Below are 16274 nucleotides of genomic sequence, written 5' to 3' on the forward strand. Positions count from 1 at the left end.
AAGGACTTTGTTAAATACATTTAGGAAAACATTATCGTTTAATAAATTATGTACAGAGTCAACCCTCGCAACGAACTCTCCACCATTAAGCCGATACACATATAAAAGTGAAAACATGTCCCCACCATCCACCAGACTCGAAATAAGTGTCTTTTGAATATTTCATTCCTCTTAATTAAATTGCGCATAAAATAATTACGCTAATAACATAGGTATAGAAACGGACTTGGGCTTGGCTAGACATGCACAGAGGTCCTGCGTCTCCTACCCCTCTCCTGCCTCCCTGACTCCTCAGGTACCGCCGCACACGCGCCGACCAGCCAGGTAGTCGCAGTCGTCACTCGCTTGATGTTCGCTACGCTCGTGGTTCTTTGACGACCTCCGTGGTCGAGTGGCGTACGCACCGGTTTCAAGGTGTCGCTAGCTCTGAGGTCCCAAGGTTGATCCCCGATCGGGTCAATGTAAAAATTCACATTTCTACATTGCCTCGTGTCTGGGTGTTTGTGGTGTCTTCGTTGTATCTGAATTTCATAAAACAAGTGCTTTAGCAACTTACTTTGGGTTCAGAACAATGTATGTGATGTTGTCCGCATTTTATTTATTTAAATTTATTATTTTTATTAATCCCCTCAACTGTTAGGCCTATATTGGGCAACAACTGATTTCAATCATATATACTATTTGATTTTCTATAGTTTTGTACAGTTTTATAGTGGAATTTATGCCTTTTCGAAATTGAAAGTAATAAATATTTTATAGATGTAGAATAATCCTTGTTTGTGTGAAATAAGCGGTAAAAAAATATATTTTTGTTTAAAAATAAATACATTTTACCGAAAAGTTTTTTTTTTATTATAAATAAACCCAATAGATTTTGCTATCAAACCATTACCCTTTTTTTACCGTAGCAATGAACAAATCGACACTTGTCTCATGACTGTTGTACGGTCGGGGACGGCATCTACCATTTGAACATTTAATTAATGATATCCTTTCCTGTCTTGTGATTATCTTCCTCATTAGGTTTTATAATACCAATATACTATGCACCCAATTACTCCAGACCAGTACTCCAAAACTTCTTTGAAACCTGAAAGAAAAAATAATAAGAATTATGGTATTTGAGAATACATATATAGGAGGAGCTCGTGGCTAAGCTATAACCGCATAAGTGATTCGATCACAGGTTAAGCTATGCTTGATGCGGTTGGTCCGTAGATGGGTGACCATCTTTGTCATAACGAGTTCCTCCGTGTTTCGGAAGGCACGTTAAATTGTGGGTCCCGGCTGTCGTTACAGGTAGTCAGAAGCTTGAAAAAGTCTGACAGCCAGTCTAACCAAGGGGTATCGTGTTGCCCAGGTAACTGGGTTGAGGAGGTCAGATAGGCAGTCGCTCCTTGTAAAATACTGGTACTTAGCTGAAACCGATTGGACTGGTAGCCGACCCCAACATAGTTGGGAAAAGACTAGGCCAATGATGATATACAGGATAGGGTATTTCCTTTTGATTGATCAAACCTTTATCTGTCAGCTTATAAAAGAGCGCACAACACTTACAAAGACACAAGATTTGCTTCTTTTAGTGAATCATGTTCCTAGCAACAACAGTTTGAAGCTTATGCATTTCGAAAGTGTTTCTTTTGGACTAACCATTACTATTAGCGTAATCTCCTAAGTTCATGTCAAGGACATTTTAATCCAAAGTTCTGACAAAGGGCCGGAATCATAGAATTATTCAATATATAATGTTACACGAAACAGTGTCTGGCATGATTCCAGGAGGAGCAATGATGGGCATGTGTTTCAGGCTAACTTATTGCCTATGCATATCAGATTTATCAGAAAATTACATATTAAAACAGTTGCTGGAATTTAGACCTGCAACTATGTGCATAATAATTCAATCTTTGAAACCCTAGTTCACATAAATACTTAGACCTTTGTTTAGTCCTAGCTACCGCATTAGGTTAAGTAACCTGTAATGGTAGATTAGTGTGATAATTAAATAAATAAATAAATAAATAAATAAATAAATAATGAATCTTGAGACGGTCCTATGCACTGGTGATTAAGGTCTCTTTCCCGCCGTTTGAGTCACCTTTCTTCATAGTTAAATCAAACATAAATACATAATTTTAGATTTTATTTGATCAGCTGCTTATTTTTGCCACTGGGACTTTTTTTTATACCCTGGGACAACTCACACACGGTTATCTGATCCCAAGATAAGCAGAGCTTGTGTTATGGTAACCAGACAACTGATAAACTTACTTATATATTTCTAAATACATACATATTATAGATAAATTACACCCAGACACCAGAACAAATGCTCATGCTCGTCACACAACATTTGTCCTGAGCGGGAAAAGAATCCACGACCTCTGGCATAGCAGTCAGGGTCACTAACCCCTAGACCAATATGCCCGTCAATTAAAACTGAATAATTCAAAACAAAACAGTTAGCAACATCCAAACAGCTGATTTAGGAATGACGCTATTTTCTGTCGTAAACTTTAGGGTCTCGGCGATCGTTTAGTTTTCTATCGAACGCAACGAGTTTTGTAAGCGATTGTCAAAATTGCATCCTGTTAGTGAAATTTGTAGATAAATATATTAATTGAGTATTCATATTTATATTTGAATTAGGTACCTACTGTATTGCGTATATTATCTACACTAATATTATAGAGAGGAAAACTTTGTTTGTTTGATCGTAATGAATATTCTCATAAACTACGGGACCGATTTTAAAAATTATTTCACCATTCGAAAGCTACATTATTCACGAGTAATATAGGCTATATTTATTTTTGAACAAAAATAGGGTTCCGTAAGATATTAGGGTTTTTCGGACACTAGGTGTAAAAAATCAACCAAAAAAGTTACTTATTTTGCGTACGTAATTGTAGATCTTATAAATATCTACAAAAGGGTCTGCGACACACTATACCTATTTATGTCGAGTGAGGCACAGTAACCATTTTTAATTGAAAAATCTTGATTTTTTTTGGACTACATTTAAACGCCTTTATTTTACTCATGCCATTAATCCTTATCAAAATAAATGATTTCATCACTAAGTACAGTTTTAATGTAGATAATATTTGGTCATTGAATGATTAAAATTGGACGTTTGGTTCTGAAGTTATAGCGAAATTAAAATATTACGATTTCTGCTGCACGGCCCGTAGCGAAGTAGGCGTTACCAAGGCCCGGTGAGTAATTAAATAGTTGCGAAGATTATCACCGGCTCTGCAGCTGGTGAATTAGCTCATATACCAAGAATACCCATGATCCCTACTGATTTGCCTTCAAAAGGCCCCAATTTCCAGTAAAAAATTCTTTCGCACTCACGATAAACAAATCCCAGGGCCAAACATTCAAATTAGTAGGAATTGATTTACGAAAAGAATGTTTCACGCATTGGCAACTTTACGTTGCCCTATCACGGGTCTGGGCTCCCGACGATCAGTATATTTTGTTACCAGGAAATAATATAACGACAAATGTTGTGTATAGAGAAGCTCTACAATAAAAGCTTAAGTTTTCTATCCTAAAACAACGGGTTGCACTCCGGGACTTAACAACTAACATCCACAGAAAGAAAATCTGTTCAGCCTGCGGATAGTGACTGCTTCGTCGATGTTAGTGTCGGTGTCTGTGAGTTGACCTGGGAATCATTTTGTTTGCTGACCGTGTCTTTCCTGGGTAGGCTTTTTGCAGCGGTAACCGACATCCACGCGGGCGGAGCCGCGGGCGACCGCTAGTCTAAGTATAAGGTAAGTTTATACGTACAACTATCGTGCTTTGTGGATTTGGCATGAAGATCTTAACCACAACTGCCGCTATTCGGAGCATTCAATAAAATGTAAGTAAAAAAAAATGTAAGTGTAGGTACAGGATAGACACCTATTCTAGTCACAGTAGAGTGCAGTTGTGGTCACCAACTGCTCCTCCAGAAACCCTGAAGTTTTCATAAGAACAGTAATTTTGATGTTACATCCACCGGCGGCGTAGCCCAGAGCGGAGAGCGCTCGCTTAGCAAGCGAGAGGTCCCGGGATCGAAACCCGGCGCCGCCACGATTCGATTCTTGATGTTTGGTATGCTTTTTATTTCAATTTTTATTTTTTTATTTTTCGATATACAAACTTGTCTGGACCGGGTTGAAAAATGCTGATTTTGTTGGTAAAATATCTATATGTAATGTATGTAATCTATATCTAAAGTCAAAGATGATCTCCCATGGGAGGAAAATAAAGGGGGCTTTATATTTTTTTGGACTAATAATTTTATTCCAAAACAAACTTCTGTGCGAAGCTGTTTTTGTTGAGATGGTATGAATCCTTATCAAAACAAAGAACGTCAAAGAAATTCTGTGATGTACCTATATCAGTACTGCTCCCGTGCGAAGCCGGGGTGGGTCGCTAGTTATTATATAATTTCGAAACTCTTCCGCTTTATGTATTATACTGACTATCTATACTATATCTATACAAAAAAAATCTTTTTGTGCCATCCTGCTGCGACTAATAGGAGCGAAGATACAATGGAAAATGTGAAAAGACCAGGGAAAATTATTCATCATATTCATGAGTTGCGAAAACGGTTCAAGATACCAAAAAAACCTATATAAAAGAATTACAAAAAATTAGTAAAAAAGGTTTGAACTCTAAAAACTTAACCGATTAAAATAAAATCATAACTTATATCTTCCAACGACGCGGACAAAGTCGCGAGCAACAGCTAGTTTATTATAATTTTAGATACTTAATTTCATTTTTGTATCCTTTATTTATGTTAGAACTTACTTTTTAACCGACTTCAAAAAAAGGAGGAGGTTCTCAATTCGACTGTATTTTTTTTTAATGTTTTTACCTCGTAACTTGCGATTGGGTGAACCGATTTTCATGATTCTTTTTTTATTTGAAAGCTTGTGCTTCCCGTGTGGTCCCATTATCACCATTTCAATATCTGATGATGGGATCTTGTAGAAATCGGGGGAACTCTTCAATAAATAACAGCAGATTAACCGCAATTGTTGCTATAGCATATCTAAGCATTGTTTACGCCATCACACAACATATTATTACGCCTGTACTCACTACAAAGGTTATAAAAACTATTGCGAAAAAAAATAATGTTCAAGGTCACTTACAAAGTTTTACAAAAAACGCAATACTGAAACTAAAATAAACATAATTAGATGTTTGTTCTGATGAGATATTCGGTTATTCAAAATGGCCTCCATAATTAACATCACTCTCAAATGGTAACAGACTGGGTGGAGGCTTTCGAACAAATATCACGGGGAATTCTGGGCAGTTTCACGGGGGCAAAGAACTCATTTGGGCAGCGCGTTTAGTAGGCCTACCCATACTAAAAATCAGAAACTTTCCACTAAAAAGTGAAAAATAAAATTAATTTTGGAAAAAAATAAAAAGCGACTTCAAGACTACACTAACAATATATACAATTGAACTAAAAAGTATAAAATAATATTTTAATTACAAGCCAAAGAACACTAAAGGAAAATCAACGGAATTATTGATACTTATGCATACTATTTACATTTTAAAATCAGTTATTTTTGGAGTCGGTGCCAGCCAAAACAAAAACAATATATTAATGACACAAAAAGAAATTACATACATAATTGAAAAACAACCGATAATTAAAAAGAAGACAATAAAATAATTTATCTATTAATAACACAAAAAAGAAACATAAACTAATACATACAAACATAAAACACAACCATCAGCGTCTTCTACCCTCACGCGTCTGCCCGCATTTGGCACCGACCTCAAAATTAACTGATTTTAAAATGTAAATAGTATGCATAAGTATCAATAATTTCGTTGATTTTGCTCTTATGCGGCTAATAGGAGCGAAGATACAATGGAAAATGTGAAAAAACCAGGGAAAATTATTCATCATATTCATGAGTTGCGAAAACGGTTCAAGATACCAAAAAAACCTATATAAAAGAATTACAAAAAATTGGTAAAAAAGGTTTGAACTCTAAAAACTTAACCGATTAAAATAAAATCATAACTTACATCTTCTACCCACGGGGACGAAGTCGCGGGCAACAGCTAGTATTATATAAGTGAAGAATTTAGAAAGAATATGCACCATCCCGTTATTATTAATAGGTAGCAAAATATGCTGCGAAAATGAGAAGAAGCTTCTTGCACGCTAAAAATATCTATATAGGTACAATTAAAACAAATTGCAACTTAGGTATTTAAAACTACTACTAACCATAGGTAGGTAAAAACACCCAGACTCAGGACAAGTAATCCTCGAACGATCGAACTCGCAACACGATGCGCACAGTGGGTTTGGCGGGGTGACCTCAACCACTTGGCTATCAGTTTATAACGCGTTAGATGAACTTGTAAGTAAATTAGTCTTAAGACACTTTGCGTGTACCTGGTAAGATTTGTATCACTTTGTTATTACTAAAGATGGTCAAAAGTACTGACAAACAATTAACTTTTTTGTTATACTGGGATATTCTCATAGACCCCAGCCTCATCGGGGGAGAAAGCGAATAGTGTCAGACTGACTGACTAAACCTAAACCGCCGTGCTACAACACAGGCGTTGGATCTGTGCGCGACAATAACGCACCAAATAGTCGTAACGAAAGATTACAAATATTCCACCCCCGAAATAAAGAACTTTTTCGAAATATCTATACAAAGTTTGGTAACGTGACAGCTTGCACAAGAAATGTGACTGACAAAGCAAGAAGCCAATGTCTTGAGCAACTCCCAAAATTTTCCAAATCGCACAAGCAATAATGAAACCTCAGAAAAGAGTATGATTTTTTTTAAGGCAATGTTTCCAAATGATATTTATGTCGCAATAACCAAGTGGATTGAATAGCTGCCGAGTTAAGGACTCGTTTCAGAAATACAATTTTCTTGAAAAGAAAATTTTCTGCACATTTGAATCACGACTTTTTGTAAATACTTCATTCGTGTGTATTCTAAATAGTTAATTTAGAAAAAGCACTCGAATCAGTGTCAAACGATTTTTAAATATTCAAAACATTATTCATATGTTGAAATTAATATTATTTTAAATAATAAAATGTAAGAAATTTACATTTACTTTGTCGAAATTTCACATTTTCACTCACATTTACTTTAAAAAAGCGATCGGATTTCAATATATATATTTAAATCCGATCGCTTTTCTACGACTACCCTTAGATATATCTAATAGTAGTCGCAGCAAATGAACCAATCTTTAACAAAAAATCGACCCTCAAATTTCAAGGGAAACCGCTCAAAATGTCTGTAAGGGGGAAACTTTGCGGAACTTTCAACATTCAGTCAAATTTAAATATAACAATTGTTGAAAAAAATGTCGAAATTTTCCGACTCACGTGTCTTTCTCTTGCCGTTCTCCTTTAAAAGCGGAGTGTTTGGTGATTGACCTCCAGTGGACATCCTGCCTTGCTTCCGTTCAGAGCTCTCTGACTCAAGTGGGCCACTGTTCTTCAGAATTCATTTTTCAACGTCGATGTACTTTGGTGCTCGAAGCAAGAAGTTTGGCTGTGTCTGCTGAGGCGGGGCTTCCGTCGGCAGTGCAGGTAAGCATATACAACCTCCTTGCTAAGATTTAAAAAGACTGTTGTAGTATCGAACTAGGAGTCATGAGTTTTTCTCAATTAAAGAATTTTTTCTGCCAAAAATTATTATTTAATAGGCTTAAATTTGGCATCAATGATACATGACAGCCAAAAAAAAATTTTCAGAAAACGTTTTCTTAAAAATCGTTTTCATGAATTTATAAGAATTTGTCTTTATTTACTGCGCAAATAAGCGATATCAGATCAAAATGCTCTGCTTGCGCTGCGATTTTTCTGCCACTTATTAACTAATTATAGACAAAGTGTGCGATAAGCGACTGCGAATTTAAATATGGCATTAATATTGTCAACCTATAATTTCCAGTGCCTATTACCATAAGTTTGAGAAGGATCCGGCACTGATCACAGCGCTTGCTTCAATAAAAGTAAAGAAGCGAAGTGAAAATATAATAATAAGTCAATTAAATATTATACTTGGAGGTCGGTAACCGTTTATAGGAGCTCGTGGCTAAGCTATAACCACATAAGTGAATCGATCACAGGTTAAGCTATGTTTGACGCGGGTGGTCCGTAGATGGGTGACCATCATTGTCATAACGAGTTCCTCCGTGTCTCGGAAGGCACGTTAAATTGTGGGTCCCGACTGTTATTCCTACATCTTTGACAGTCGTTACAGGTAGTCAGAAGCTTAAAAAGTCTGACATCCAGTCTGACCAAGGGGTATCGTGTTGTCCAGGTAACTGGGTTGAGGAGGTCAGATAGGCAGTCGCTCCTTGTAAAACACTGGTACTTAGCTGAAACCGGTTAGACTGGTAGCCGACCCTAACATAGTTGGGAAAAGGCTAGGTCGATGATGAATCATTTATAGGTATATAACTTCATAATCAAACTCTATAAATTCAGCCTACTATTCGCAAATTGGAATTTGGAACATTTAATTTCCGAGAGAGAACATTTAATATTGAATACCTGAATTTCGTTTCAATAATGCAGTCTACGTAACGGAGTGACGCGCATTAAGCCAGACAAATTCCAAATCCCGAATCGCTAATGGAATGTAAATTATTTATCAATATCGATTTATTCCGAAAGACGTGTTGAATAGATGAAGTAGATTTTTATATTCGCATTCAGTTAGCGAATATTTCAACTAATATTATAATATACAATTTAGAACATCTAATTAATATATACAACGCCATCTAGTCTGAAGGTAAGCAAAATTTGTATTATAAGTACTAGACAACCGATAAACATACTTATGTAGATAAAATGACGTGTAAAATGACACCCAGACACAAAACAAATGATGATGGTCATCATTTGTTTCATCAGTGCGGGAATCGAACAGGCAGCAGTCAGGCTCCCTAATCACTACACAAAGAGGTCATAAATTATATTTAATTTTAAAAAAAATCCCATACAAAAATGTATCTAGATATAGAACGAGTATTTGTTTCACACACGAATGCTGATATCTAACCAACGGCAGAAAGCTTATTATGCCTCATATTGGTCCAAATGTTTGATCCAGTCCAGTTGGTAAAGGTTTATCAGCCCTGCGTCTTCCTAAGCCAAATGTATTGTTGAGTATGGTCTGTGGTATAGGTCGGCTAGTTACGAAATATAGCTAAAATGACAATAGAAAACATAAACTATTTGCATAGTGACAACATAGAAATCGGGTCATAATATCTGTGGAGGCTTGCCATTAACAACCTTATTATATATTTTTGTTACTTATTCTGTTATTAGTCTGTAAGCCTTCTTAAAATAAACAAAATAAAATAAGTTTTTTATCAAAAAGCATCGCTATGCCTATGAGAAAATGAAAAAATAAAGCTTTGGTGTATTTTACGTCAAGGTTTATTTAAAAAGAATGTGGCCATTAGTATGGCCACATTCTTTTCAACAAATAATTTATTTAATTAAATGTGATAGGTAGTCCTATCACATTTAATTAAATAAATTATTTGTTATTGTCGTTACGGTTATTAAGAAACTAGAAAACTCTGCCAACCAGTCTAACTAAAGGGTATGATATTGCCCAGGTAACTAGGTTGAGACGACCAGATAGGCAGTCGCCCCTTATAAAACACTGGTACTTCGCTGCATCCGGTTAGATTAGAAGCCGACCTCAATATTTGCATTACGTAGACTAAAAAAAAAGACCTAATTATTATACTAATTGGTTCTCTATTTTCACTTCATATACAATAACTTGAAATAATTCCTTTCATTTCCAGGTCACTTCATCCCGAACATTCACACATCGGCTCAATCTACATCGACATACAACGGTTGGTCTCCAATTCTTCGCTGTTCAGTGTGTGCTCAGGCTAACTGCCTAGTTCTGGTAAAAGAACTGCCCATCGCAAGGTCTACTTTCAGGAAGTTTGACCGAGCAATCATTTGCTCCATACGTACTACATAACCTATAACTATAACCTAACAATAGCCGTGTATATTAAAAACAGGCAAGGTAACTCTGCTGAGACATCGCCAAGGATTTGCCTTTCACATGTTCATGATGCAATCGTTTGTGCATCACTACTTAAAGCTTGATGGCGTTGATATTGCGTAGCTGATTATAAAAAGAAGGAACATCAATACGATTTTCATATTGAAGAATACGATTGGTGCTTAACTAATTAGAATAGTTTCTATTTTAAAAGATAAAATGTCTTTTTTTAATTACTGTGTTATACTAATTTGAGTGTCGATAACATAATTTATTTATAAGTATTATTGATAATATCATTTGATTAATGCATCGTTGACTTTTGTCAGACAGATTTTGGGGAAAAATAATTACATGGTAAATAATTTAAATGAATTATAAAACGTTGACTGAAGCGCACATTAGCGTGTGGCTAAGAATATTTTATGGCGGAATCCTTACCAAAAGAGGTTGACATTGAATTGACTTCAGTTCTACCCGTTCAAATAACTTAACTTGATCAGAAAAAAGCAATTGTAAGTCGCATTAAAGGTTTCCTCCTACCTATATTTCCGATAAAACAAACCTCGCTTACAAGTCAAGAAAAATGTCACTAAATAATCTGCTTATTGTACAGATAAATTTAAAAAATCTGATTATATCTTCATAGTAAAACTGAGGAACAAGTGTAGAGTACAATTTGGAATAATGCCCCAAACCTCGTGCTGCGACAAAGATTCGGTCGTTCCGATAGTGAGCCGGTCGCTTATGGGCCTCTCTGTAGCCATCATCTTCCTCATTTGTTACATCATGCTCTATCTATACACTAAACTGATACATTAAGACCAGTTCTAAACCTCCTTGGTGAGCACTTACTATTGACATTTAAACTACGTTGTATTCTCATGAAAGGTAATAATAGCTTCGTAAGATCCGTTTGAAATAGTTTATTATTGAAAGCCTTGGCTTCAATCGCTTCGCTCTGTACTAGATGGTGAGTGTGTGAGATGAGTGGCTGCCGAAATTAGGATCTTGAAGAGTGATTCTCCAATTATGGCTGGATCCAAAAACCCTTCGTCGAACGGACAAGAGGAGCCGGAGTACCTCGAAGGCTGTCCCCTGTGCAAACAGCGCCGGATCCGCGAAATCATTGTGAAAATCTCCCTGGTATTGAATAGCTTCTCGCGTGCATGTAAGTTCGATCTATGCAGATTACCCGGTTGATAAACTATGGTTATCTCCGCTGTGCTTAGTTTATGGAGGAGCCCTCCGAAACGCGGTCTTGGATCCTACTACCGGACCGGGGGAAATGGGATTCTTGATATCTCAGTCAAGCCAACCCGTTGCGTTCCAGCCCGTTGCTGGACATAGGCCAGTCGTAAATCGCGGCATACCTTCGACTTTCGCCTTCAGTCCAAGTTACCTTCTCCATTTAAATTGGACAGTTTATCCCGATAATTTCCCAGTTTATACAGGAAATACGATATTTTCAAGTCAATTTGGCTTTTCGGCTTCTGCTTCTAATAAAAAACCGTCTGAGCAAAGGCTATATCAGCATGAAGTAGTATATGTCCTAGACATTTGTACATGTTTGTGTAAGTGCCTCGGAGAGCACGTTAATCTTTTGGTCCTGCGCCTGACCTCGCCGCGGCGTGAGCCTCGCTCCGCCGGCAGGCTTGAGGGACGGAATAGAGAGTGCACTAGAGTCCTCTGACCATGATGCACTAGTAAAGGTAGTAGTTTGTTCTCGAGACTTCCTTACTTTTTGAGATAAACAATATGTTTCGGCAATATACTTAGAAAGTGTGCATTCTTACTAGCTTCAACGGACAACTGTTTTACAGATAATTTCTAAAGGTACATAAATATTTTTATATGAAATTACATTTTTTTTTTGTCTTTAAATCAGTTGTCTGAATTTAGTGAGAAAGCATACTTTTAAAATATATATTTACCACCTCATTCACAAACAATACTCGATAGAAAATCGAAGTCAAATATCTGTCTGTCTCCATCGCTGATGGAGACAAATAGATATTTGAGAATGTCGTTAACTTAAGTGTCGTTTGTGAATGTGGCTGTGAAACTCGGTATACATTTATTAAAATCTCAAAATTAAGTGAACCTCATGCCCTAAGCAAGTGATATTTATACAAGTGTTAGAGGAAAAAAATCTTTTAAATGTATGAAAATGACTGCGACGTCACATCCATACATTTGAGAGATGACGCTAAAGCTTGTAGAGATACCACTTGTATGAGAGCTGGGGTTAGTTGTAATAATATTGAATTATTCAAAAGAATATTTATTCGTTGAGTCTCTGAGAACAAGCTTGTAGATTGTTGTTGTCGTCGTTACGTAGTTGTGTGTTGTCGTTCCCAGATGTGTTTGAGCGTGTGATAAGGCGAGTGTGTGTGTGGATGTGTGTGTGTTGTGTATGCCTGAGTGAGTGAGTCTGTGTGGGTGTGTGAGTGTATGTGTGGGTGTGTGTTGGGATGTGTGTGTGCCTGGTCTTTCACGAGTATTTTTCATTAATTCTGTCGTGTGCGAGACTGGAATATTTCTGCCTCTAACTTTTCAGGATACTTTGAAAAATACACGTGAAAAGCAATTATTTTAAATAATTAGGTGTTAACACAGTTATTTATTTCAGTTTTAATTTAGTTTCGGTGAACGCTTCAATGGCCCCCGAGAGTATCAAACTGTTTGATGCAGACCAAGTTATAGTCAAATACAAAACAGTTTGACGGATTCTAGCTGTTTTGTGTTTGACTGTAACAATGATAGTATGTCAAACAGTTTGATCGTCTCGGGGTCTATTCAAGCTTTAATTATTTTCCTTGCTTGCAGAGAATATTCTCCATAGCAAAAAAAATCCTGTAACTTCCATAGTGTATACATCATTTTTAATTTAGTTAATTTTAACTGATCATCTAATTAGACCGAACGTTAAATATAAGCAATGGTATTACCTAACTTGTAAGAGCAGTGGGGGTTTTGCTATATCGCTGTCAAAAAATATAATTTTGGGAGCGCTATTGTAATTTTTTTGCTGCTGCTTGGCTGCTGCAAGTTGGCTAATACCACTAATAGACGCATCTAGGATTAGTTAATTTTTATTTTTAATTAGAAACTAGAATTTATTGTAAATTTTTATATTTTGGTATTGTACTGTGATATGCTATAGACGTGTGATTTTGTGTTAGTCTGTGTTGCCTTTTTAGATTCTTTTAAAAGTTGGAAGTATCTAACCCTTAAAAAAATCTAAAAGGTAGGTTTTAAAACAAAACAAAAAATAAAGAAAATAGAAGAAAAAAAAAATAGAGAAAAAAGAAGAAAAAAATAAAATAAAAATAAAATTGTAAATATAGGTTTTTTAAATCTGTTGAAAAAATAAAAAAAGGTTGGTACAAAAAAAAATTATAAAATCTAAAATTTAATGTGAAAAAAAAATGTTAGTATATAGTAGGTAGAAGGTACTATAATCCAAATAAGTTAAAGTATTAGTATTTATTGCTGGCGACGTAAACTTAACTCTTAAACATTAATTTAATAGAAAAGTGGGCACAAAAATCATTAGTACGTAATTGTTTGTTATTGTAAATATGTAAATACGAAAAAAAAACATGAAAAAAAAACAAAAAGTGAAAAAAAAAGCAACAAAACTTTCAACAAAAAAATATAAAAAAGAAGAAAGCTTAAAAAAAAATAAAAGAAAGAAAAACATAAAAAATACAAAATTAAAATAGAAAAAAAACACTAGATTTATTGTCGCGATATTTGAAGATAACTCGCGATTCATATGTATTAATATTATTTAATTTTAAGTTTAGTACTAATTAACAATTAAGACTTAGTTATAAAAGATTGGTAGGTAGGATTGTTAGGGATAATTTCTTTAGTATTAAACGTAGCTTAAACACGGCCAAAAACAATAGCAAAAAAAACGCCATTATTCTTCAAAAACAATGTAAATAGCCAAGCAGTACAGTTCACCACAGCAATAGTCTCTATAAACGACGATCCGCCAGTTCGATCTCCGCTTGGAACAAACAATTGTGAGGGAGAAATATGCTTGTTCTAAGTTTGAGTGCATGTGTGTGTGCATGTGATCTGAATGCCCGTGAAACCCTCAAGAAACAAAAATTTTAATTTATTAAGACACAATAGCCACAAAAAAAAAATCTTTAATTCTTCACATTGTTGAGTCCCCATAGTAATTAGCACCTTCTGTTAGAATTAAATTATCGCAGTTGTGGCAACAGGAGGTGATTGCATTCCCGACATATTTAAAACACTCATTCCTACAATAGATTTCTGATAATACTGCAATGTTCGGCCACCAGAGTGCAGCACTAGCGCACACAGTAAACTACCACCAAGCACCACGTTCGCGAAGCTAACTCTTTCCTATCATCTCCTCTCCTTGCCACTGGTTCCTTATATATGTTATGCAATCCAACCTCCGCTCTCTCAACTTCATTTTACAATACCATAAATTCACCACTGATCTGCTTATATCCGTTATCATCAAAAACATTGATAAAATTTAGCCTCAAATACAATAAGCAACAAAATTCCATGGACTTCATCCGATCAACATATTAAGACAACAATAGAAAAAAAAATGCAATGAGTTCAAATTGAAGGTAGAAAATTAAATCAGTCACTCTGGAAATCTACTGCAACCATACCAAATATTTGAAATATATCTCAACTATTCTGACTATATGTAAATCTGACTTTGTTCATCGACTATTGTTGCTTTTACTTCAACCTAATCAGTTACCTTCCGGAAACTGCCTTACTAAGGATCTTGGATCATATTTTCGTGTCTCAGGGGAGTTCATAAACATTCAAATCACATGCACTTTGTTCAAATAAATAATCCATGCTCATGTGTAGAATAGAAAGACAGATGTAATAATTTTCCGACGAATTCAATGCAACCACATTCTGAATATCACTAGCCTGGTTATTCACCATCCATAATATACCATAATTCTGCATCTACTTGGCATTGTTCATGTCTGTTCTTGCATAGAACAGGGGTGGCTAGTTCCTGGTAGACGCCTCATAACCTTTCAGATCAAAGTTCTCAATAAAGCCCCTGTGTAGAACCTGTGTCCTCTTGTAAGCCAATAAACCTGATTCCTTCAGTACTGTTCCATATTCCCAAAAAAAACAATACTGTGTAAAATACCAGAGCTAACGAAACCAAAAACTCACCAATACAAAAAAAAATTACATAGATAAAATAACAGACAAACAAATTACCATTTAACAACTGCTTTTTCCTGAATTGGAATCGAACTCACGACCTACAGTTCTGCAATCAAGATCACTAACCACCAGCTAGACCATTTAATCTCCACTAATCCCCCAGTCAGACTTAGAACAAGCATTCATCTCAAACACAAATGCTTAACCAAAGCTTAGATCGAATTCGCGACCCATCGTGAACAGAGAACATTGTCGTTGTGACCTGAACCGCTTGGCCATCCGATCATCAAAATAAGGAATAATCAAAAACATATCTTAATTTTAAGATAGGTTAAAAATCCTCCATAAAACTGACCTCAATCACAAAACACCGCTTCTGTACATGCAAAGGAACAACTTCTTATCGAGATATAAGGCATACAGTCCACTCTCGAAGAAATAACCTACAAAATTGTGATCAGCTCATCATCCATTTTGTTAGCTTCGTGTTTACTCGAGAATCGACTGGCGTTTCTTGGACGAAGTCGTTCTGCTAGACTATTTACAGAAGCGGTGTCTCTATCCTTACCATCTTCAGCAGTCCGTATCAAAAGCGATGCGATAATGACGACAATTATTGCTGTTAAATGTTAATTTGTATCACGTATCACACTAATGTGATACACGTTAGATTTGACGCCAATAATTGTATTGTCAGCATTTGCAAGGCTCCGCAAAATAATCAAATACATTGGGAAACAATATAGCTGGAAAACCTATCCCTACGTCTTAGAGTAATTTTTTTTTTGTTGAAGTGAGGTACCGCGTCCTCTACGCCCTGTTACGCGGTATCACGGTTCTACAATTAAAAAAAATACTTTCAGACGAATCGGTATCTATTATCACATAAATTTTTCAAGTAAAGCGAACACATTTTCCCATTTTACCCACCTTTCCACAATATTAAAGATATTTTTAAACACTCAAAGCAGTCTGCCTTTAATGCTGACCCCAAAAATTGTC

The sequence above is a fragment of the Trichoplusia ni genome, chromosome 20 (assembly GCF_003590095.1).
Source record: "Trichoplusia ni isolate ovarian cell line Hi5 chromosome 20, tn1, whole genome shotgun sequence".
Classification (NCBI taxonomy): domain Eukaryota; kingdom Metazoa; phylum Arthropoda; class Insecta; order Lepidoptera; family Noctuidae; genus Trichoplusia; species Trichoplusia ni.